This window comes from Bos taurus, chromosome 29 (genome assembly GCF_002263795.3).
Source record: "Bos taurus isolate L1 Dominette 01449 registration number 42190680 breed Hereford chromosome 29, ARS-UCD2.0, whole genome shotgun sequence".
Classification (NCBI taxonomy): Eukaryota; Metazoa; Chordata; class Mammalia; order Artiodactyla; family Bovidae; genus Bos; species Bos taurus.
Window position 1 is genome coordinate 43,853,578 of NC_037356.1, and position 25,202 is coordinate 43,878,779.

At 44.7% G+C, this 25,202-nt stretch overlaps 2 long non-coding RNA genes across 3 annotated transcripts; one reads left to right on the plus strand and one right to left on the minus strand.

The window, feature by feature from the left end:
• Window positions 1-16,105: 16,105 nt before the first annotated feature.
• On the plus strand, window positions 16,106-19,013 carry LOC112444834 (uncharacterized). 2 transcript variants are annotated; one of them, XR_009493396.1, is made up of 3 exons: window positions 16,106-17,453; window positions 18,414-18,581; window positions 18,925-19,013. It is a non-coding gene; the product is annotated as an uncharacterized lncRNA (long non-coding RNA). The 2 variants fall into 2 exon arrangements; XR_003033207.2 differs by having other exon boundaries at window positions 16,106-17,267.
• Window positions 18,741-25,177, minus strand: LOC101904027 (uncharacterized). Its single transcript, XR_003033206.2, has 4 exons — window positions 24,819-25,177; window positions 22,627-22,712; window positions 21,934-22,267; window positions 18,741-19,124 (listed from the first exon to the last, which is right to left on the minus strand). It is a non-coding gene; the product is annotated as an uncharacterized lncRNA (long non-coding RNA).
• Between the last annotated feature and the right edge of the window lie 25 nt (window positions 25,178-25,202).

The window sequence follows — 25,202 nt, forward strand, 5'->3', positions numbered from 1 at the left end:
GACAAGCTCTAGCTCTGGTGGAATTGACATTTTAAAGGGAGAAATTAAAAAGTTCCATTTTGACAGTGATACGTCCACCCACCCAGCCCTTCTGGCCTTTCTGGATCATTGCGGATTTCCAGGTTCGAGACCCTTGGAAAGGTGGTCCCAGAGAAGGTAGCCACATAAAAGCCAGGGCTATGGGGCTGGCTCGGGTGGTGCGACACGAGATGCTCTGACTTGGGGCTAGGAGCAGCCGTAGGTCCAGGGCAATCCTAGAGCTTCACGCTGTTCAGATCTTGGCAAAGAAGGAAAGAAAATCCTGCTCCTTCGCTGGCATTCACAAACAAGCAGCAGCAAGACAGGCCCATCCACCGGCCTCCCAACTCCCAAACTCAGAGTCCCCCTCCACCAGCCCCAGCTATCTCCTGCATCCACCCCTCCTTCCAGAGCAGAGCCCATGGGCACTCGGGACTAAGTTCATTCCCCTTTCTCCGGCTTAGTTTGCTTGCCTGTACTCAGCGCACTGCCCCCGGCCCAGCTTCTCAGTTCCTCCCCGCATTCTGGCCTCTCTACACCCCCAGTCTCTCTCCAGTCCAGCCAAGGCCCAGGAGCAAGTGTCAGCGCCATTCCACTGCTCCTCCTCAGAGGCATCCAGAAGAGGGTCACAGGTCAAATACACACACAAACACACACACTTCCTTTCATCTGGAGACACTCCCTGTCTAGTCACTGACTCAGGACACAGTGGAACAAAAGGAGCCACGATGCTGGTTTCCGAGTCATGAACAATAGATTTGGAAGAACGACTGCTCAGCTACTGAGCCCATCAACGTCCCACCCTCCCCAAGGGGGATAATGAAAGCGGGGGACAAGGGAGGCGCAGCAGAGGCTTCGGAAAGGAGCAGAGAAGTTGGGGTGTACCCAGGAAGAACCTATGTCCCAGTTCCCACTGGGCCACACCCTGGCTGAGGTGTGGAAATGAAAAGAGAACCCGGAGAGCCTGGGTTGCTCACAGCCTGGGCGCGTGCGCTATGCTTCTGGGCTGGCTGGAGCCGGGTCAAGTGTGTCTGCAAGGATAATGGCCAATGGGAGCCCAAGAGTCGATGTGAGAGGTTTCACAGAGTCCCCAGGCATCAACAGGGATCAGGGCACCGGAGAAGGCTTCCCCCAGCCACCAGGAGCTGGTAGACCTGGAGTGGTCCTGCTCTCAGTGTGGGGAGGCCCAAGATGCACCCGGAGGGACCAGGTGGGCTTCCACAGGCACAGCAGGGGCCAGATGCCTCTCCCCTAGGAATACTATCTCGCCTCTGTGGAGGGCTTAGAACATGACCCTTCATGTGAATGAATCTCATTTAAATCTCTCAAAACAACCCCGTATGACACTGATTCTCATTTTACAAATGAGTGGATTGAAGTCCAGAGAAGGGAAGACGCCGTGCAGAAGTGGCAGGGCAGGACTTTTCACTTGTTTTTTTCTGTGTGTGTTTTATTTTTAAATGGATTTTCTTGTACTGATTTATTTTTGGCTGCCCTGGGTCTTGCTGCAGCGCTCAGGCTTTCGCTAATTGCAGCCAGCAGGGGCTACTCTGCAGCTGCAGTGTGCGGGCTCCTCATTGTGGTCACTTCTCTTGTTCTGCAGCACAGACTCTAGCTGCGCGGGCTTCAGCAGCTGTGACTCGTGGGCTCAGTCGCCCCTCAGCATGTGGGATCTTCTCAGACCAGGGACGGAACGTATTCCGTGCATTGGCAGGCAGATTTCTCACCAGTGGACCACTAGGGAAATCCCTTTGGGGCAGTTTTAATTAATTAATTTTCCTTTTCATTATTGGGTCATATTTTCCTACACTTTTGCATATTTGTAACCTTTCGCTGGTATCAGGCCTGATGAATTTCAGTTTTTTGTGTGCTAGGATATCCTTGTATTCCTACAAATAGTTTTGAGTTGTATTCTAGGACACATTTAAATTACTTTGAAATGATTTGGTACTTTGGATCTTGCTTTGAGATTTTGAAGGTTTTTTTTCCTGTCACACTAAGCAATTCTCTGATACCAACTGGGTGTCCAACTATTCATTTCAATTCTAACACTATCTATAGATGACCCTCTTCCCTCAGGTTCCGTAATTCAGCAGAACAACTCACAGAGCCCAGGGAAATGTTGTATTATAAAGGGTATACCTTGCTGCTGCTAAGTCGCGTCAGTCGTGTCCGACTCTGTGCGACCCCATAGACAGCAGCCCATCAGGCTCCCCCGTTCCTGGGATTCTCCAGGCAAGAACACTGGAGTGGGTTGCCATTTCCTTCTTCAATGCATGAAAGTGAAAAGTGAAAGTGAAGTCGCTCAGTCGTGTCCAACTCTTAGTGATCCCATGGACTGCAGCCTACCAGGCTCTTCCATCCATGGAATTTTCCATGCAAGAGTACTGGAGTGGGGTGCCATTGCCTTCTCCATCCATGGGATTCTCCAGGCAAGAATACTGGAGTGGGTTGCCATTTCCTTCTCCAGGGGATCTTCCCGACCCAAGGATCTTCCCCACCTAGGGATAGAACCCAGGTCTCCCGAATTGCAGGCAGACACTTTAACCTCTGAGCCACCGGGGAAGCCCAAAGGGTATACCTTAGTAACCACCAAATGGAAGAGAAGGTGAAGTAGAGGGGTGAGTACAGACTTCCATGCCCTTTCTGGGCATTCCACCTTCCCAGCACTGGGTGTTCACCACCCCGGAAGCACTCCATACCCTGTTTAGGAGTTTTTATGGAGGTTTCACCATGTAAGTGTGATTGATTAAGTCATTGGCCATTGGTGATTGAACTGAATCTCTATTCCCGCTCTTCGCCTTCAAGGTTGGGGCAGGGGGCTAAAAATTCCATCCACCAATCACAAGGGTAGTTTCTCAGGCTACCTGCTCTATTCTGAAGTTATTTAGGAGCCCACCGATAATAACCTCATTAGAAGGCAATGGCACCCCACTCCAATACTCTTGCCTGGAGAATCCCATGGATGGAGGAGCCTGGAAGGCTGCAGTCCATGGGGTCGCTAAGAGTCAGACACGACTGAGCGACTTCACTTTCACTTTTCACTTTCATGCATTGGAGAAGGAAATGGCAACCCACTCCAGCATTCTTGCCTGGAGAATCCCAGGGACGGGGGAGCCCGGTGGGCTGCCGTCTATGGTGTTGCACAGAGTCAGACACGACTGAAGTGACTTAGCAGCAGTAGCAGCACAAATTTGGCTATGGTTGAAAAGGACTTATGAATAACAAAAGACATCCGTATTACTCAGGACATTCCAAGGGTTTTAGGAACTCTGTGCCAGGAACTAGGACAAAGCCTAAATATATATATAATGCTTTGCTGCTGCTGTTGCTGCTAAGTCGCTTCAGTTGTGTCCGACTCTGTGCGACCCCATAGACGGCAGCCCACCAGGCTCCCCCATCCCTGGGATTCTCCAGGCAAGAACACTGGAGTGGGTTGCCATTTCCTTCTCCAATGCATGAAAGTGAAAAGTGAAAGTGAAGTCGCTCAGTCGTGTCTGACTCTTAGCGACCCCATGGACTGCAGCCTACCAGGCTCCTCCATCCGTGGGATTTTCCAGGCAAGAGTACATATATATAAATACATATAAATAAATTTATATAAATATATATTTATATATAATAAATATTTAATACTTTATATATTTTGTACCAGGGATCTGTTAGGTGGAAACAGAACAGCCTTTAGCCAGGAGCTTATTATTCCTGACTATTGAGGCATGACCCTTCTAGGAGTCAGTGCTCCCTGTAACATTACGAAGTCTTCCTTTCCGACTGGTGGGAACAGGCACTGTCTTTGACCGTGAACGTCAATTAGGTTGGGGTTCCCAGGAGGCTCAGTGGTGAAGACTCCGCCTGCCAATGCCAGAGACTCAGGAGACGTGGGTTCCATCCCCGGGTCCACTCCAGTATTCTTACCTGGGAAGAATTCTTATTCTTATTCTTGTCCTGGGAAATCCCAGGACAGAGGAGCCTGGTGGGCTATAGTCACAGGGTCACAGAGAGTCAGACACGACTGATCGACTGGATACACACTCACGTCAATTAGGTCAACTTGGTCAAGAGTGTGTTCAGATCTTCTCCACATTCACTGGCGTTCTCTGAACTTCTATCAATTACCCACGGAGGAACGCCGAACTGTGGTTTTCTCAGTTTCTCCTTTCAGTTCTGTTGGTTTTGGCTTCACGCATCCAGGAACTCTTACTGAGTACCTACAGTTAGGGTTTTTATGTATTCTTGAAATAACCCCTTTATAATTATGCAATGTCTCTCTTTATACCTGGTAATATTCCTTATTTCAAACAAAGCTATGGCACTCAGCCACCAGCTCAAATGACCAACATCATGGCTCCAGGGGAGCCCTTCCTTCCCCTCCATCTCTACCTTAGATGTAAGTCCCACACCTCAAAAATTACTGAGATTAAGTACCCCCCTCCCAAGGCATGGTGGATCTCAAAACAGAAACAAAGCTGAATAGTGGAGAAAGTCAAGGTTCTCTGCTTTGACAGCAGCAATGTGACTGCTGCACAGAAGGATACTATTTAATGTCAGAGACTGACTCCACTCCAGTCCTCCTAGGAGGCAGCCAACCCCATAGCATCTCCTTCTTGTGGGGGTGGGGGGATGTGCAGGAGGGATCAACCCCTCTCGGAGTACCAATCCCTGGACCATCAGGGAATTCCCAGCATCTTCTTTCTCTACTTCCAAATTACTTTTTCCAGAGCCCTCCCACTCTCTTGCACACCCTCTACCAGCCAGATCCTTTATGTTCTGCCCAGAAAAGTCCCTACTCTCTCCTTGATCCCTCTGTCTCTGAGGACCTCGAAAGTCTCATGGTTGTCACAAGGAAGAAATTCTGCATGGGCAGCTCCTCTCTGGTCCCCATGGTCAGCTATTCCAAACATTTACCACCTTTTTAAAGCCTCCTGGGACTTCCCTAAAGTCCAGTGGTTGAGACTCTGTGCTTCCAGTGCAGGGGGCACGGGTTCAATCCCTGGTTAGGAAATGAAGATCCCACATGCTGTGCGGTACGACCAAAAAGGGGAAAAATTTAAAGCTTCTACATCCATCTGGATCTGGCTGGCTTCCTGCTCCCTCCAGAAATAGAGACCAAGGAAGAGGTTCTCAAACCTCAGGAGACCTCAGCAGTGCCAAAGCCCCACAACGTCGTAAGATAAATCTGCAGTCTTTGATTCAATAAAGTGTATTTTAGCATCTATTTATTGTATACTTACTCTGCTGGCCCTTTATGTTCAACAGTGATTTATTTCTCACAAACACCAACTGAAAAATGTGAATAACAACTGGTGTTGTTATTCACATTTTTTAGACCAGGAAATTGAGGTTCAGAGAAGTTAAATTACTCACCCAATCATATAGCTAATAAGTGGCAGAGTAAGGATTATTTCTGGAACATTAGGTTTATTCAGTAGTATGTTAAAACACTTTTATGACAGACCTCATTTCTTTAAACTTTAATTAAATAAAGAAATAGCAATGTAAAACAAATTCTACTCATAAAGTAATATTGAAAGACTTGAAAGTAATATTGAAAGTGTATTATTCATTACACTAAATGTGAGAGACCGGATACTTGCAATAAAAGACAAACTGCCAGATCAGGTTAAAAAAACAAACAAACAGAAGCTTTTAAGTTTAATTAGGTCCCATTTGTTTATTTTTGCTTTTATTTCCAATATTCTGGGAGGTGGGTCATAGAGGATCCTGCTGTGATGTATGTCGGAGAGTGTTTTGCCTATGTTCTCCTCTAGGAGTTTTATAGTTTCTGGTCTTACGTTGAGATCTTTAATCCATTTTGAGTTTATTTTTGTGTATGGTGTTAGAAAGTGTTCTAGTTTCATTCTTTTACAAGTGGTTGACCAGTTTTCCCAGCACCACTTGTTAAAGAGATTGTCTTTAATCCATTGTATATTCTTGCCTCCTTTGTCAAAGATAAGGTGTCCATATGTACGTGGATTTATCTCTGGGCTTTCTATTTTGTTCCAAGCTGTGGTACATATACACAATGGAGTATTACTCAGCCATTAAAAAGAATACATTTGAATCAGTTCTAATGAGATGGATGAAACTGGAACCTATTATACAGAGTGAAGTAAGCCAGAAAGAAAACCACCAATACAGTATACTAACGCATATATATGGAATTTAAAAGATGGTAACAATAACCCTGTGTACAAGACAGCAAAAGAGACACTGATGTATAGATCAGTCTTATGGACTCTGTGGGAGAGGGAGAGGGTGGGGAGATCTGGGAGAATGGCATTGAAACATGTATAATATCATGTATGAAACGAGAAAAAAAAGAAAAGAAAATGAAAACACATTTCTGACAAAAAAAAAAAGATGGCATCGAAACAAACAAACAAACAAACCAGCCAAATAATACAGTAGTAAAATCATCAGACTTTCTAAGAGACCAGAACTTAATGATTCCAACCACTAAAAAGAATGGATGATGCTGTAAGGATGATGATGATGTAACCTGATGGGAACCTAACAATGGCTACAATGGAGATCATATGATAATATATAAAATACCAAATTAACATGCTGTACACCTTAAATTTCCACAATGTTATCTGTCAAATGCATTTCTCTTTCTTTGGTAGATTTTTATTTTTTTAACACTTATTTATTATAGGCTGTGCCAGGTCTTAGTTTCCACATGCAGGTTCGTTGGCTGTGGTAGGTGAACACTTAACTGCAACATCCGCGACCTAGTTCCTTGATCAGGGATTGAACTCTGGTTCCCTGCAATGGGAGAGCGAAGTCTCTCTTAGCCACTGAACCTAAAAAATTTTATTGAAGTATAGTTGATTTGCAACGTTGTGTTCAGCTCAGTTCAGTTCAGTCACTCAGCCGTGTCCTACTCTTTGTGACCCCATGAACTGCACGCAGCACGCCAGGCCTCCCTGTCCATCACCAACTCCCAGAGTTCACTCAAACTCACGTCCATCAAGTTGGTGATGCCATCCAGCCATCTCATCCTCTGTCGTCCCCTTCTCCTCTTGCCCCCAATCCCTCCCAGCATCAGAGTCTTTTCCAGTGAGTCAACTTTTGCCCCATGAGGTGGCCAAAGTACTGGAGTTTCAGCTTTAGCATCAGTCCTTCCAAAGAACACCCAGATCTCCTTTAGAATGGACTGGTTGGATCTCCTTGCAGTCCAAGGGACTCTCAAGAGTCTTCTCCAACACCACAGTTCAAAAGCATCAATTCTTCGGTGCTCAGCTTTCTCATAGTCCAACTCTCACATCCATACATGGCTACTGGAAAAACCATAGCCTTGACTAGACAGACCCTTGTTGGCAAAGTAATGTCACTGCTTTTCAATATGCTATCTAGGTTGGTCATAACCCTCCTTCCAAGGAGTAAGCGTCTTTTAATTTCATGGCTGCAGTCACCATCTGCAGTGATTTTGGAGCCCCCCAAAAATAAAGTCTGACACTGTTTCCACTGTTTCCCCATCTATTTGCGATGAAGTGATGGGACCAGATGCCATGATCTTAGTTTTCTGAATGTTGAGCTTTAAGCCAACTTTTTCACTCTCCTCTTTCACTTTCTTTAAGAGGCTTTTTAGTTCCTCTTCACTTTCTGCCACAAGGGCGGTGTCATCTGCATATCTGAGGTTATTGATATTTCTCCCGGCAATCTTGATTCCAGCTTGTGCTTCTTCCAGCCCAGCGTTTCTCATGATGTACTCTGCATAGAAGTTAAATAAGCAGGGTGACAATATACAGCCTTGACGTATTCCTTTTCCTATTTGGAACCAGTCTGTTGTTCCATGTCCAGTTCTAACTGTTGCTTCCTGACCTGCATACAGGTTTCTCAAGAGGCAGGTCAGGCAGTCTGGTATTCCCATCTCTTTCAGAATTTTCCACAGTTTATTGTGATCCACACAGTCAAAGGCTTTGGCATAGTCAATCAACCACTGGAGAAGGGAATGGCAAACCACTTCAGTATTCTTGCCTTAAGAACCCCATGAACAGTATGAAAAGGCAAAATGATAGGATACTGAAAGAGGAACTCCCCAGGTCAGTAGGTGCCCAATATGCTACTGGAGATCGCTGGAGAAATACCTCCAGAAAGAATGAAGGGATGGAGCCAAAGCAAAAACAATACCTAGCTGTGGATGTGACTGGTGATAGAAGCAAGGTCCGATCCTGTAAAGAGCAATATGGCATAGGAACCTGGAATTTTAGGTCCATGAATCAAGGCAAATTGGAAGTGGTCAAACAGGAGATGACAAGAGTGAACATCAGCATTCTAGGAATCAGCGAACTAAAATGGATTGGAATGGGCGAATTTAACTCAGATTACCATTATATCTACTACTGTGGGCAGGAATCCCTTAGAAGAAATGGAGTACCCATTATGGTCAACAAGAGTCCGAAATGCAGTACTTGGATGCAATCTCAAAAACGACAGAATGATCTCTGTTTCCAAAGCAAACCATTCAATATCACAGTAATCCAAGTCTATGCCCCAACCAGTAACGCTGAAGAAGCTGAAGTTGAACAGTTCTATGAAGACCTACAAGACACTTTTTAGAACTAAAATTCACTCAAAAAAGATGTCCTTTTCATTATAGAGGACGGGAATGCAAAAGTAGGAAGTCAAGAAACACCTAGAGTAACAGGCAAATTTGGCCTTGGAGTATGGAATGAAGCAGGGCAAAGGCTAATAGAGTTTTGCCAAGAGAATGCACTGGTAATAGCAAACACCCTCTTCCAACAACACAAGAGAAGACACTACACATGGACATCACCAGATGATCAATACCGAAATCAGATTGATTATATTCTTTGCATCCAAAGATGGAGAAGCTCTATACTGGAGCTGACTGTGGCTCAGATCATGAACTCCTTATTACCAAATTCAGACTTAAATTGAAGAAAGTAGGGAAAACCACTAGACCATTGAGGTATGACCTAAATGTTGTGTTAATTTCAAGTAAATATATTTCAATTAAAAAAAAAAAAAGACAGACCTGCCAAAAGCACTGTGATATTGGCATAACAACAGATACAGGGACTAATGGAATAGAGTTAAGATCCCAGAAATAAACCCTCACATTTATGGTCAATAAATTTTTTTTATACAAAGTTAAAAGCACGTTGTATTTCCTTCCTGACCACTTGCCCAGTCCCCATCTCATCGAGAGAGACAAGCTTCATCTAAATTATTTTATCTGATTGATGACTGTCATTTATAACTTTATTGCTACTTCTGTCTTGGGTATTTCTTTGAAAAAGATGTATGGATTCATTACATATTCTTATGTATTGTCTATAGATTATAAGATAAAGTCAAGCATATATCAGCTGATAGTTTTTGTTGACCTGTCTTTATACTTAGAAATGTCTCTTAATAGTAGGCTTCCCTGGTGGCTCAGGTGGTAAAGAATCTGCCTGCAATGTAGGAGACCTGTGTTGGATCTCCAGGTCAGAAAGATTCCCTGGAGAAGGAAATGGCAACCCACTCCAGTATTCTTGCCTGGAAAATTTCATGGACAGAGGAGCTGGCTGGCTATAGTCCATGGGACATGACTGAGCAATAGAATTGGACACAATTGAGTGACTATCACTCACTCACTCAATTTTAGACAGGAGTGCCAGGACTATTCAAAGGGGAAAGGACAGTCTTTCAACAAATAGTATTGGAAAACAGGATATTCACATGCAAAAGAATGAAGTTGGACCTTTTCCCTTATACTATGTGCAAAAATTAACTCAAAATGAATCAAAGATAAATCTAAATTTAGCAAGAAAAGCAGAGATCAATATGAACAATCACATTTTTCAATATCATATTGAAAGACATGTTTTAAAATGGAACAAATAGAAAGCTATCCTAGATTTTTGGATAGTTAGACATAATAGCATAAAATGATCGCTTGTCCCCAAAATTAGTATATACATTTAATGCAATTTAAATTAGTGTTCTACATTTTTTTGGCTACGTGGTATGTGGGATCTTTGTCCCTGAGCAGGGATTGAACCCAGACCCCCTGCAGTGGAAGCTCGGAGTCTTAACCACTGGAAAGCCAGGGAAATCTCTAAATTTCCTCTTTTAATAGCTTTAAATGATTCTAATGCTTATCTCAAATAATACAAGTCTGGGATTAGTGAAAATATACAAAAAAGAATCGTGAAGGGGCCTCACTTTTCAAGAAGGAGCCACTGTAAGAACACTGTAATCACAGCAATTTGGTATTGGGAAAGAATTAGACCTGCAGATTTATGCAGCTGAATTAAGAATATCAAGTTGGGTTCCTATCTATTTTAGGATTTAATATATGACACATGCCGAGTGTCGATTTAGCAGAAAGGGGCTGTACTAAGTAATGGCAGGTGCCAGCACAAAGTTCACTACCCACCCAGAAGAAAATACAACTGGCTTTATCTCTTATGCTAGTCTCCAAAATATAAATTCCAGAAGGATCTAACTCTTAAATGTAATAAATTTGTTGTTGTTGTTATGTTCAGTCACTAAGTCGCGTCCAACTCTTTGGGACCTCATGGACTGTAGCACACCAGGCTTCCCTGTCCTTCACAATCTCCCCAAGTTTGCTCAGATTCATGTCCACTGAGTCAGTGATGCTATTTAACCATCTCATCCTCTGCCCCCCTCTTCTCCTTTTCTTACAAGATTTTTATTATGTTTTTTGTTAACATAATAAAAATATTGTCAGAAAATTTTAAAAATGAGAAGACTCTCTTAACCAAGACTGGAAACCTAGAAGTTATGACAGGAATAATAGGCATATTTGACTCAATTAAAAATGTAAATATATGAATGCCAAAAGATGCTGGAGACAAAGCAAAGAAACAGAGAACAGATTTAGAAAAAAATATTTACAGTTACATCCCTGGCAGTCCAGTGGTTAAGACTCCACTGGTTAAGTGGAGTGGTTAAGCTTCCAATGCAAAGGGCCGTGGTTTCAATCCCTGGTCAGGGAACAAAGATTCCACCTGCAGGTGCAGTGCAGTGTGGTCAGTAAAATATTTTTTCAAAAAAGGAAGAAAAATATTTACAAAGCAGAAGGCAAGAGCAGCTTACAGTATATGCGTATATGTTAGTTGCTCAATTGTGTCTGGCTCTTTGCAAACCCATGGATGGTAGCCCACCAGGCTCCTCTGTCCATGGAATTTTCCAGGCAAGTATACTGGAGTGGGTAGCCATTCCCTTCTCCAGGGGATCTTCCTGACCCAGGATCAAACCCCGGTCTCCTGCACTGAGGAGGATTCGTTACCCTCTGAGCCCCTAGGGGCCCAGCAGCTTACTATTGCTCTACAAATCAAGGACAAAGAACTCGATGGAAAAATGAACTGAGCATATAAAGAGGCATTCACAGAAGGAAAATTCCAAATGGCAAAGGAAAAGATGATTAAACTGAAAAGTTAGGAAATGCAAATTAAAAGGATATAGTTCTGCTGCTTTGCTAACTAGTCTGGCAAAAATTTAGAACTTTAGCATCTGTTGGCTGAAGATGATACAGGGACACAGAAGTTTCCATGCATTTTTTGTGGAAATGAGATATGTTACTTAAAAAAAAGCACTCAGCTAATATTTAGCAAAACACAAAATTCTTATATCTTTCAACCCAGCAATTCCAACCCTTAGACACTATGAAAGATTTATTGCAGCAATATTCATATTGGCATTCAACCAAGACCAAAGCAATAACATACAGGTAGCTGAGTTCCACTTGTAGGATATTATATCCATTAAAAAAGAGTGAATTACAGCAATATCAGTTGACTTGAAGAGAGTTCCACGAAGTATTGCTGAGTGAGAAAAGTGCAAAGGTGCATTTGGTACAAACACTTCTAGAAATGAGAAAACAAAACAAAACCCACATCCTGTAATATACATTTGCACATACTTACAATTATATATAGATTTATTCTTGATTATGAGTATTGATAAAATATGAGAGGATACATAGCGGAGTGTTAATCTGGGTTATGGCGGGTGTTGGTGGGAAATACGGGTGAAGTGAGGGAGAAGTCAAGGAAAAAGGACAAAGGAAAATTTAGACCGTATAAAAAACATGGATTATGACCATGTGTTCATTGGGATCTCCAGAACCAATAGTAGGTATAGATATATATTCATATTTTCATATTTGCATGGGCTTCCCTGGTGGCTCAGATGGTAAAGAATCTGCCTGCAATGCAGGAGACCTAGGTTCAGGCCCTGGGTCAGGAAGATCCCCTACAGAAGAGAATGGCAACTCACTCCAGTATTCTTGCCTGGAAAATTCCATGGACAGAGAAGTCTGGCAGGCTATAGTCCATGGGGTCATGGAGAGTTGGACATAACTAAGCAACTAACATTTGCACATTTTTTCACTTCATATTTTATTATATATAATTCTCTTCCTCTATTTCTCTGATTAGGAATTGGTTCACATGATAAGGGAGGCTGGGACATCCGACCATCTGCTGTCTGCAACCTGGAGGCCCAGGAAAGCCAGTGGTCTAGTTCTAGCCAAATCTGAAGGTCTGAGAACCAATGGTGAAAGTTCTAGTCTGCGGTTGGAGACTGATGTTCCAGCTCACACAGTCAGACAGAGCCAGTTCTCCTCCTCTGCTATTTTGTTCTATTCTGGCCCAACGGATTGAGGGAGACCCCCCCACAGTGAGGGGAGCCCTCTTCTTTACTAGCTCTGTTGATTCAAATGCTAATCTCATCCAGAAACACCTTCATGGACACACCCAGAAATAAGGTTTCCTCAAATAACTAGGTGCCCTGTGATTCAGTCAAGATGACACATAAAATTAACCATCAAAGATCATATAGGCATTTATGTAAAATTTTAGATAAGTGACACATCTGAAAAAATTTTCAAACTAAAAAATCTGCCTTGCACTGGGGTGATCGCACCCTAGGGGCAAGGAGCTGGGTGTTTATTCTCCTTCTCCCATCAGTTACTGGCTGAGAAGTAGCTTCTGGAGGCGTTCATTTCCGGCATTCCCTATGCACGGGCTGGATACCCTCCTGTGGTCCCAGGAGGTCTCTGTCAGAGCTGCAGGCATATGCATGAGAGGCCTTCCCTGTGCACAGAGAACATGGAGGGGACGGAGAGGGGCAGAGCAGTGTCTCCTCCGGATATGTTGCAGTTTTGCAACGGCAGGCAAAAATGGGATATTGAGAACACTGAACCATGCTATTTGTGGATAAGACCTATTGATTTTTGGATGCTCACCATGTACTGAATATGGTACCCGACCTGCATGGGCATCATCTGTAGGTGTAACCATCATTACCCCTGTGACAGAGCAAGGAGTATCTCTCCAGTGCTTCCACACAGAAACTCTTCTAAAGAGGTGGAATGTAGATGGAGCCCCTGTGCTGGTGACAAGTAGAATGGAAGGCAGGTGCCTTCTTGAAGAAGATTGCTCAGCCTGACCAGAGGCCCATTTCCCCTAGCACTTTATTCACACCCTTCAAGCCCAAATCCCTGAAGCTGATGTAGAAGCGTGGGCCTTTCTCTCTGCTAGCTACTTTGTATGTGGCCAGTAAAGGATGGTGACACGGCAGGAGATAAACAGGACTTTATAATGTTTGTGTCTAATCAGAGAATAGAAATCTTTTTAAGAAAAAAAAGTTAATTTCACATGAAATAAAAATTTTGAGTGGCTTCCCTGACAATCCAGTGGTTAAGATTCCGTGATACCATCGTAGGGAGGTACAGGTTCGATTCCCCGCTGGAGAACTAAGATACCGCAAGTGATGGGACATGGTAAAAAAAAAAAAAAAAGTTTTTGAAAAGCCTTCACAAGCCCTCCATCTTCAGGAGAGTGTTTTAGGCAGAGCTCAAGTTAACCTACAGCTCGGAAGACCTGCCAAAGTGTGTTTATTCGAACAAATAGAGTAAGCACCAATTAACGCTATCTGACAACAACAGTGAAAGTCCACTCTGCCAAAGTAGAATAAGAAAATTTCAGATAAACTTTAAGATGGCACACTTCAGGATCTCCTGCTTGCCAGCCAGTGCTGCTGTAGCCACTCAGACCATGCCCCCAGTCTCTCTGTTGAGGTGGGGGATCTGGGTCCCAGGGTGTCTGCCCCACTGGCTCTGAATTTCCTGGAGCTAGGCTGCCAAGGGTTTGGATACTGGACTGGAAGGAAGGGCCTGTGTTTGAATGATGTCTCTGCTAATGCTTGGCTCCGTGGCTCGGTTGAGTCCTCAGATTTCTGAGCCTTCGTGGTTCCCCTGTTAAATGGGTACAGCACCTAACCTGAGGGGGACGTCAGGATCAGGTTCATTCCTCCAGGAAGTGTTCACTGACAGTCTCTTTTGTGCGGGCACCTGGCTGGCTCTGGGAAAATAGGGATGGATAATGCAGAAACAGCCCCTGGCCCCATGAAGGCTGATCTTGAGGAAGCCAGGAGGGAAGTAGATGTCATTGGTTGACAAGTAACTGGGGCTATGAGGTCTGGAGGTCTTCCTGAAGGAAGAGGCATCTGATCCGAGAAAGCATAATGGAGGGGGAGACAGAAAGAGCAGGGACCGGCCTAAGAGAGAGCTTGATGGGGGAAAGGATAGAGTCCAGGACATGGTTTGAAAGCCAACAGTCCTTACTTTGTCTCCAGCTCTAGAGGGTGAGTCTCTCTACCTCCTTCCCTCTCTCTCTTATTCTTTCTCTGTTATCCTCTCTCTCTTTCTTCCCCTTCCCCATGGATGATCCTGCTAAAACCATAAGTTAATCTTTACAGCATTTTTCTTAATACTTCATACGATTTCAAGTAAAAATGACTGGAAAAAAATAAAAATGACTGAACATACGTACTAAAAGTTTCTGAGGTTTCTGTAAAAAAAGATATAATAATAATTCAAACATTTATTATTATGAACTAATATATCATAAGACTATGTCAACAACAAATAAAAATAATCTCTACCCGATTCAGACCTCCGATAGAAAAAAGAAAAGAATAAAAGGAAATAAACACATTAAATGTAAGTTAGAAGCCAATGATTGAGAAATAATACTGGATACATTTAACATTTAGAATTACCATTCTTAAAATGAAAAGATAAAACATACAAAGTTGATAACTGTTTCATAACAAATATTCCAGATGGAAAAATTTTTCTTTCATTTTGCATCGATCTTGGTCAAATTGTTGAATGGGCGTCCACAAGCGTCTTCAACTAGGGAGTACGCATTCCTTTGTGAAAGCTCAGTTCCTTAATCAGGAAAATGTTTTGTCTACTAGTCCTGATTTTGGTTTTGCTGTTGAAATCAATACTGTTAATTCAGATCAGTTTCTGGTTTCCTCTTGGAGTATTACATAACATCCACATCTTTTTTTTTTCTCTCTCTCTCTCATCTTGAAGTAGTCACAAAGAACTGTAGCCTACCATGAATATTTAAAATACTAGGCTACTGTGAACACTGTTGGGTAGTATTTGAATAATGTAACATTTGGGTCTTCCAGCAAGATTAGCAGAACTACACAAAATCCCTTGGTGAAATGACCAAATTAAGAACTTATTTTACTTCCAAAAGGTGTTATTTCTTGAACACTATTCACAAAATTTGTATAAAGAATGCAAGCCTATAAATTTATTCATTTATATTTTAGTTGCCAGAATGATTCATTCATATGGAAAACTGGTCAACCTTAAAAAGGAATGAAATTCTGATACATGCTACAACATGGACAAATTTTAAAAACATTATTCTAAGTGAAATTGTGTGTGCATGTGTGTGTGTGTGTGTGTGTGTGTGTGTGCGCGCACGCTCAGTTGTTTTCAACTCTTTGCAACTCCATGGACTATGGCCAGCCAGGCTCCTCCGTTCATGGAATTTTCCAGGCAAGAATACTGGAGTGGGTTGCCATTTCCTCCTCCAGAGGATCTTCCCAACCCAGGGATTTAACCCATGTCTCTTGTGTCCCCTGCACTGGCAAGAGGATTCTTCACCACTAGCGCCACTTCCTAGCAGTCCGACTACAAGGAGATGCAATCAGTCCATCCTAAAGGAAATCAGTCCTGAATATTCACTGCAAGGACTGATGCTGAAGCTGAAACTCCAACACTTTGGCCACCTGATGTGAAGAACTGACTCATTTGAAAAGACCCTGATGCTGGGAAAGATTGAAGGCGGGAGGAGAAGGGGAGGACAGAGGATGAGATGGTTGGATGGCATCACCCACTCAATGGACATGAGTTTGAGTAAACTTTGGGAGTTGGTGGACAGGGAGGCCTGGCGTGCTGCAGTCCATGGGGTCACAAAGAGTTGGACATGAGCGAGCGACTGAACTGAACTGAACTGAGCGCCACCTGGGAAGCCCAAGCCATATGCAAAAGGACAGATATTCTATGATCCGACTTGTACGAGGCGCGTAGAGCAGTGAGATTCTTAGAGAGAGAAAGCAGAAAAGCGGCAATCAGGGTCTGGGGAGGGGGCACTGGGGAGTTAGTGTTTAGTGGGTACAGAGTTTATGTTGGGGATGGTGAAGAGACTTGGGAGACGGAAAGTTGAGATAGTTGCACAACAAAGTGAATGACAATGTCACTACTGCACACTCAAAAATGGTTAAATGGTCAATTTTAGGCGATGTGTATTTTACCGTAACTTAACAAAAAATGACTCACTGTTATTAGCTAGGACCATGAACCATGACTCACATATGGTAACAGCCATTAATACAAGAAGCAAGACTGACTTCATCATGACTTCTCGCTTTCATAGTCCTACTTCTGCTTTTTGTTTTTAACTGACATTGGTGAGTTCTTCTGAAGCAGAATCGTTAAGCCTTAACTGTTGAGGCAGAGTTATAATACCTTTTTTTTCCTGATTTTTTTTCAGAATCAAGTCCAGCCATGAAATTTGTGGGGCCTGATACAAAATGAAAATGCAGGGCCCCGTGTTCAAAAATTAAGAATTTTCAAGATGTCAATGACAGAGCATTAAACTAAGTGCAGGACCCTTCTAAGCTCTGGGCCCTGGCTGCACTGGTCTTACACCCATGATGTCAGCCCTTCTCAGGATTTAGCAAACACAAATTTCCTGAGAAATGCGAAGAAGGCATTCCCCCTGGAGACAGGAGGCGGGAAAGCAGAGCGTGTGGCCCAGTGACTGCAGCAAGCATTGGGCTGCCCCGAGGGGAATCCTCTTGGAAACAAAGCCAAGACACTGTGCAGGTGTGTGAAGGCGCCATCTTTGAGTCACAGAGTTGACCAGTCTTGGAGCTGCTCCACCTCCAGGGAGGTAAGAAGTCCAGTTTATCTGAAGCTTATTCTTTTGTTTCCTGTTATGGTTGCCATTTCCTTCTCCAATGCATGAAAGTGAAAAGTGAAAGTGAAGTCGCTCAGTCGTGTCCGACTCTTAGCGACCCCATGGACTGCAGCCTACAGGCTCCTCTGTCCGTAGGATTTTCCAGGCAAGAGTACTGAAGTGGGTTGCCATCTCCTTCTCTGATTTATAATGCATGCACATCTCGTCTCTTTTTTACATAATTTATTTATTTTGGGTTGTGCAGGGTCTTTCTTGCTGCGCGTGCCACTTTGTCCACTGGGGTGAGTGCTACTGCTTTTCATTGCCGTGCGTGGGTCTCTCACTGCAGTGGCTTCTTTTGTTGGGGAGCGTGGGCTTCCCTGGTAGCTCAGTTGGTAAAGCTGGTAAAGAATCTGCCTGTAATGCAGGAGACCCTGGTTCGATTCCTGAGTTGGGAAGATCCCCTGGAGAAGGGAACAGCTACCCACTCCAGCATTCTGGCCTGGAGAATTCCATGGACTGTATAGTCCATGGGGTCGCAAAGAGTCGGACGTGACTGAGTGACTTTAACACGGGCTTTAGGTGAACAAGCTTCAGTAAGTGCAGCATGCGGGCTCAGCAGTTGTGACACAGAGGGTTTAGTGGGATCTTCCCAGAGCAGGGATCAAACCTGTGTCAAATCACTCTGCATTGGCAGGTGGATTCCCATGCACTGTGCCACCAGGGAAGTCCTGATGCATGTCTTAAAGAAAGGCCCTTTCTCATCCGTGCAGCCCCCTCTAGTTCCCCCCTAATCACTCTCCTTAAAAAACAACTCATATTAAAATTTTTTTTTTCCTTTCAAATGTTTTCTTTTCATGCAAACTCAAATGTGCTGCTTCCGTTTCCTTGGCCCCTACACAGCCTGACTTTCTCCCCCCAACCTCTGCAGAAGGTGCCCCCGAAGTCTGGGATGACCAGCCAACCGCCCAGCCCAGCTGGTATTTTCCTACCCTTGCTGCCATCCACGCTGAGGAGTCCCAGGCCCAGCCGGCAGCCTAGGAACCCCTGGCAAGCAGCCTTTATCCCTACGTTTTTGTTAATGTTTGTTTGCTTTAATGCTTAATTTTTTTTTCGTTTATTTATTTTTTGTCTGCGCAGCTTGTGATGTCTTAGCTCCCTGACCAAGGACTGAATCCAGGCCCGCAGAGCCCTAACTACTGGACCATGGGGAGGTCCCAATTTCTTATTTTTAAAGTTCCAACCTACTGAGAAATTAACACCTTGTCAATCTAGAACAACACTGGCAGTCATTCCTCATGCACTTCGGTAAGTCCCCTAGTTGGTAGAGGAAGGTTTATGCTATAGCATCTCCTCTCCCATGGCCACAAACCAGCTTCCATGATGGGCCCCTGCTGTCCTCGTTCCTTGCCCCATCCCCACCAGCATTCACCTTTCCTACTCCCAAAAGTACAGCTCATGGCAACCTTTTAAAGAAAATTATTTTAATGGGTGTCCCAGCAAATGCACTTTAAAAAAAGCCCTCTCTGAAAACCAGAGCTAATGAAAATGATTTGTGTTCATGGATTCTTTTTTTTTTAAGCCGTCTCTGGGTCAGAAAGGTATTGTTCTGAACGCTTGAGTTTTGTCTCATGTACTTGTTTTCCTTTAGATTTCCTGAGATCTCAAGGAGAGTTCAAGCCCATTTTCCTCAATGAGAGAGCCTCTGAGCTCGGTGGGGCTCAGCTTCCCGGCCGCTTCCTGCCTTGGATTCTTTCCCGTGAACCAGTCATTGCTTCCATGACACTGACAGGGAACGTTCCACAAAGGCCATGAGCCGGATCACAGCCCACCTGCTATGACAACTCTGTGCTGGAAAACACGTGAGCCAGAGAGCTCTTACCCAGAAGAAACATCTTCAGCTCTCAAGATCACAAGACAGAAAACAACAAAATTCTGTAAAGCAATTATCCTTCAATAAATAAATAAATTAATTAAAAAACAATCTCTCACACATCATTAGTGCAGTTTAGAGGAAGTGTTTCTTTACTCCCACTTTGAATTCAGCCAGCATTTCGATGGGTCTGGATCTTATAAGCACAACCATAGCACATGCATTTGGAAAACAGATGTCTGTGTTCCTCTCTTCCAAAGAGGCTATGGAATGAGGGTTCTCATTCTTCAGGATCCGAGGCGCCCAGAGACCTGGGGCCCGGGAGGGCTGCCAGCCCCTGCCCTCTTGTGCCCGCCAGGCCTGCTTCCTCACCACACTGTTGGCCATACCTTAGTCTGCAGCCACCGTCAGTCCTTGCCCCTGTAGCAGCAAGAACCTTCTAGCTACATTCAGGCACTACACACATCCTGTTCCCAGAAGTGTCATTTCCTCAGCCATCTTTGAACCTTTAATCAGATACACTATGTTCTTTCTTTGTTTTTAACTTATTATGTTGGAGTACAGTTGACTAACAATGTTGTGTTAATTTCAGGTGGACAGCAAAGTGACTCAGTTACACATATACATGCATCTCCTCTTTTTCAAATTCTTTCCCCATTTGGATTGTTACATAACATTGAGCAGAGTTCCCTGTGCTATACGATAGGTCCTTGTTGGTTGCTGCTAAGCTGCTAAGTCACTTCAGTTGTGTCCAACTCTGTGCGACCCCATAGACGACAACCCAAGAGGCTCCTCCGTCCCTGGGATTCTCCAGGCAAGAACACTGGAGTGGGCTGCCATTTCCTTCTCCAATGCATGAAAGTGAAAAGTGAAAGTGAAGTCGCTCAGTCGTGTCCAACTCTTAGCGACCCCGTGGACTGCAGCCTACCAGGCTCCTCTGTCCATGGGATTTTCCAGGCAAGAGTACTGGAGTGGGGTGCCATCGCCTTCTCCCCTTGTTGGTTATCCATCTTAAAAAATGTGTATGTATCACTCCTGAACTCCCTAACTATCCTCTCCCCTGACTCTTCCCCCATGGTAACCATTAGTCCGTTCTCCAAGTCTGTGAGTCTATTTCTGTTTGGTAAATAAGCTCATCTGTATAATTTCTTTTTAGATTCTGCACACAAGTGTGTGTGCTGTGTACGAAGTTGCTTCAGTTGTGTCCGACTCTTTGTGACCCTATGAACTGCAGCCTGCCAGGCTCCTCTGTCCATGAGATTTTCCAGGCAAGAATACTGGAGTGGGTTGCCATGCCCTCTTCCAGGGGATCCTCCCCACCTACAGATCGAACCTATGTCTCTTATATCTCTTGCATTGTTTGGCAGGCGGCAGGTGGGTTCTTTACCACTAGCACCACCTGGAAAGCCCCACATACAAGATATATACCATAATTCTCTTTCTCTGACTTCATCAGTATGATAATCTCTAGGCCCATCCATGTTGCTGCAAATGGCATTATTTCATTATTTTTAATGGCTGAGTAATATTCCATTGTCCTAACCTCTAGAGTACTGTGGCTCAGACGATAAAGTGTCTGCCTGCAAAGCGGGAGACCTGGGTTCAATCCCTGGGTTGGGAAGATCCCTTGGAAAAGAAAATGACAACCCACTCCAGTACTCTTGCCTGGAAAATCCCATGGACAGAGGAGCCTAATAGGCTACAGTCCATGGGGTTGCAAGGAGTTGGACACAACTGAGCAACTTCACTAGTTCAGTTCAGTTCAGTTCAGTCGCTCAGTCATGTCTGACTCTTTGGGACCCCATGAATGGCAGCACGCCAGGCCTCCCTGTCCATCACCATCTCCTGGAGTTCACTCAAACTCATGTCCATCAAGTCAGTGATGCCATCCGGCCATCTCATCCTCTGTCGTCCCCTTCTCCTCCTGCCCCCAATCCCTCCCAGCATCAGAGTCTTTTCCAATGAGTCAACTCTTCGCATCAGATGGCCAAAGTATTGGAGTTTCAGCTTTACATCATTCCTTCCAAAGAAATCCCAGGGCTGATCTCCTTTAGAATGGACTGGTTGGATCTCCTTGCAGTCCAAGGGACTCTCAAGAGCAACTTCACTAAAATAAATACTCCATTGTACATATGTACCACATCTTCTTTATCTATCCAATACTTAATTTTCTTGCTCTAAACACCCCATTGACTCCCACTCCTCTTAAAGCAAAACCTGACTTCCTTACAAAAGTGCCATAAAAGGCCAGGATTGGCCAGCTTTCTGATTCCTGGATCATCACTCCCCCCATCCCCCAACCCCACCCCAGGTTCTCTCTCCTGGGATACACTGAACTGCACCCCACCCCCACCCCTGCTGGTGGGCCGTGGTTTGTGTACACCAGTAGAATTATCCTGGTCACAGACATTGGCTGCAGCAGAGGCACATGCCCCCAAATGGTTCAATCCTAGGGCTTTCCTTCCACAGCTTTTCTCCACAGACAAGGCCCTGGACACATGTAGGCTCTGGAGCAGTGGTCCCCAACCTTCGTGGCACCAGGGACTAGTATCATGGAAGATAATTTTTCCATGGACCGGGAGTGGGGTGGGTGGGTTGGGGATGGTTCAGGCAGAAATGTGAGGGACGGGAAGCTGCAGAGGAAGCTTCGCTGGCTTGCCTGCCGCTTACCTCCTGCTATGCGGCCCAGTTCCTAACTGGCCATGAACTGGCCAGTTCTAGAGCGAACCGGGGCAGCTGTGCTGTGACTATAAGAAGGGGCCACCTTGAATGTAGGAGGAGACTAACCTGTGGAGGCCAGACCGGGAACACAGAACCCACATTGCTGGTGACTTCATCAAGTCTCCAGATGAGACCATCCTGAAGCCCACATGTGTTTGATCCACATGGATGGAGACATTCCCTCTGGAAGCGGCTGGCGAGGGACACTGTGTGACTCTCTGTGGCAGGAATCTTGCGTGACAGCTTCTAGAGAGGCCCCAGTTGACCAGCTCCTCACACTATTTCCACATTGTCACAGTACTTACCGCTGTCTGAAGGGGCTCTTTATGCTTTGGGTTGTCAGCTGCTCATGTCTGACCCACTAGAGCAGGGGACTCATCTTTACTTGTTCAAGTTGTTCCTACAGGGGAGGCACACAGTGGGTGCTCAGTGAATAATGGTGCATGCCCGATGACCTGTTCACCAACTCTTTTATTTTGACCAGGCCACGTGGCTCGTGGGATCTTAGTTCCCTGACCAGTGGCCCCTGCAGTGGAAGTACAGAGTCTTAACCACCGGACCACTAGGGAAGTCCCATCACCAAGTGTTTCTTTTCTCTCTGCTGTTGCTGTCCTCACTGCCTGAAACAGTCCCAACCCCTTTTCCCAGCCAACGCTACCCCACTTTCAACTGCAGGTCACTTATCAGATACTCTGAGACCCCTGCCTGGGCCCCCTCCTCAAGCTGTCTTTCCCGAGTCCCAGGGAGAGCCCAACTTACAAGACTGATCGCTCTTGGCAGCAAATGTCAGTTCACATCTCTGGCTCCCCATTCTTCATCCATTTGACAGTTTAGCTGAATACCTACTATGAGACAGGCGGTATGGAGGCTGGGAAAATAGCACTGGGCAAACCACATAAATACTGCAATTCATGGATCTTACATTCTAGTGAGGGAAAGACAGTAACAAGCAAATAAGGAGAAGACATGATCTGACAACTGAATACTCTGAAGCAGAGGAGGGGAGGGGAGGTGGTGGGGGATGAGCAGACAACTGGGGAAGTCAGGGGTGACTTAAAGGGAAAGGTGACATTTGAGCAAAGACTTGAATGAGGTAAGGGAGTAAGCCAAGTAACTAAATACTGAGGTATAAATTTGAGAAACCTCAGCATGTGAATGGTATTTAAAGCCATGAGCTTCTAGGGCATCATGAAGGGAGTAATTGTGGATATACAGGTGGAGTTCAGGACCGAACCTGGGGCCTGGGAAGGTTTAGAGGTATGGACAAGAGGAGCAACCCATAAAGGAGATAAGGAGCAATGGGAAAGCTGGAAAGAAATCAGGAAAGCCTGGTATCCTAGAAACCAAGACAGGAGAGTTTCAAGGTAGGAAGTAACCAACCATGCCAAATGCCACGGACAAAAGGTTTGAGAAGTGGCCATTGGATGAAGAATATGGGGGTCACTGGTGACTTTGATAAGGGGGCAGAGAATGAAACTGCTAACATGTTGGGATGAATATGTGAAAAGCTGTATGTATCAAGATGCTCTTTGTGGCACTGTTTGTAAGATGGGAAATCTGGAACTTGAATATTCAACAAGAAGAAATTGGTTGTGGCAGATAAGGTACATATAAGCAACAAAACACTATTAGCCATTAAAATAGTGCTCTAGAATGTGAGAAGTGTTTGATTTATGCTACTAAATGAACAAGCTGGTCACAGAACAACATACACATTATGAACCTATTTTCGTATTTGATATGTGTTAGTTGCTCAGTCCTGCCTGAACTCTTCGAGATCCCACTGTCCATGGATTTCTCCAGGCAAGAATGCTGGAATGGGATGCCATTTCCTCCTGCAAGGGATCTTCCCCATCCAGGGATTGAGCCTGTGTCTTCTGCATTGCAGCCAGATTCTTTACCACTGAGCCACCAGAGACGCCCTGTTTGATAGCACAATAGAAGATAAAGCATGGGTTGGCAAACATTTTTTGTAAATGGCCAGACAGTAAATGTTTTAGGCTTTGTGGGCATTCAGCTTTAACGTGGAAGGAGTCATAGACAAAATGTCAATGAACGAGATGGTGGCTATGTTCCAATAAAACATTATTTATGGACCCTGAAATTTGAATTTCATGATTTCCATGTATCATGAAATATTCTATTTATGTCTCCCCAAGCTTTAAAGTCCAGTGTTCTTGCCTGGAGAATCCCAGGGACGGGGGAGCCTGGTGGGCTGCCGTCTATGGGGTCACACAGAGTCGGACACGACTGAAGTGACTTAGCAGCAAGCTTTAAAAAGAGTATAAAGACCATTCTTTGCCCACTGAGTGCAGGAAAACTAGAATAGGATTGGATTTGATCTGCAGGCCATAGTTTGCCTAGCTATTCATTCCCTGCACCGTGTGTGTTTCCTTGTTGTTGCTTGTTTCCCAAAACACTTACTCTTTAATAGACTAGATAATTTATTTTAAAAATACATTTACTGTTTGTGATCCACACCCCTCTTTTCCCTCTCAGCCTCCAAGAATTCAAGCTCCAGGAGCTGCAAGTTATTTTATTCACTGATGTATCCCAGGCTCCTAGATAAATGCATGGGACACGGTAGCAGATTATTAAAGTTGTTGAATGTATGAATGAATAATATATTAATCAATCCTAAAATAAATCAACTCTGATTATTCATGGGAAGGACTAACGCTGAAGATGACAACTCCAATACTTTGGCCACCTGATGAGAAGAAAAGACACTGATGCTGGTAAAGTCTGAGGGCAAGAAAAGGGGAGGGCAGAGGATGAAAAGGTTGGATAGCATCACTGACTCAATGGACATGAGTTTACGCAAACTCCAGGAGATAGGGAAAGACAGAGAAGCCTGGCAGTTCACGGGGGTCACAAAGAGTCGACACGACTTAGACGTCCGAACAATACCAACTCGTATAATTAGCAACCTAATATACAAAACAACAAACCTATAAACCTTCTTCCGTGAGCCCCCAACCCTAAGAAAGTCCACAACTTCAGAGGATCCTGGCGCCCACTTCTCGAAATCCGCCCCTAAACCCCCCAGCCGAGCACGCGCAGTTCACTCCCCGAGACGCAGCCTTGACGCCACTAGGAGACGCCCAAGCAGCCGCCCGCTAGGCACAAACACCAGTCCCACGTGACCGGTGTCGCACCCGGTGAGCGTCACGTGACGGACTCAGTTTTCCTCCAATCGTTGCACACGTTATGGGGATTCCACCCAGGACCTGACCTGAGTCTTAAAACAACCTATGCCCCCGCCAGCCAAACTGGCCAGCTCCGTCAGCAAGCTGGGCAGCGGTGTCTCTTAAGAACCTACTCGTAAAGCCGCT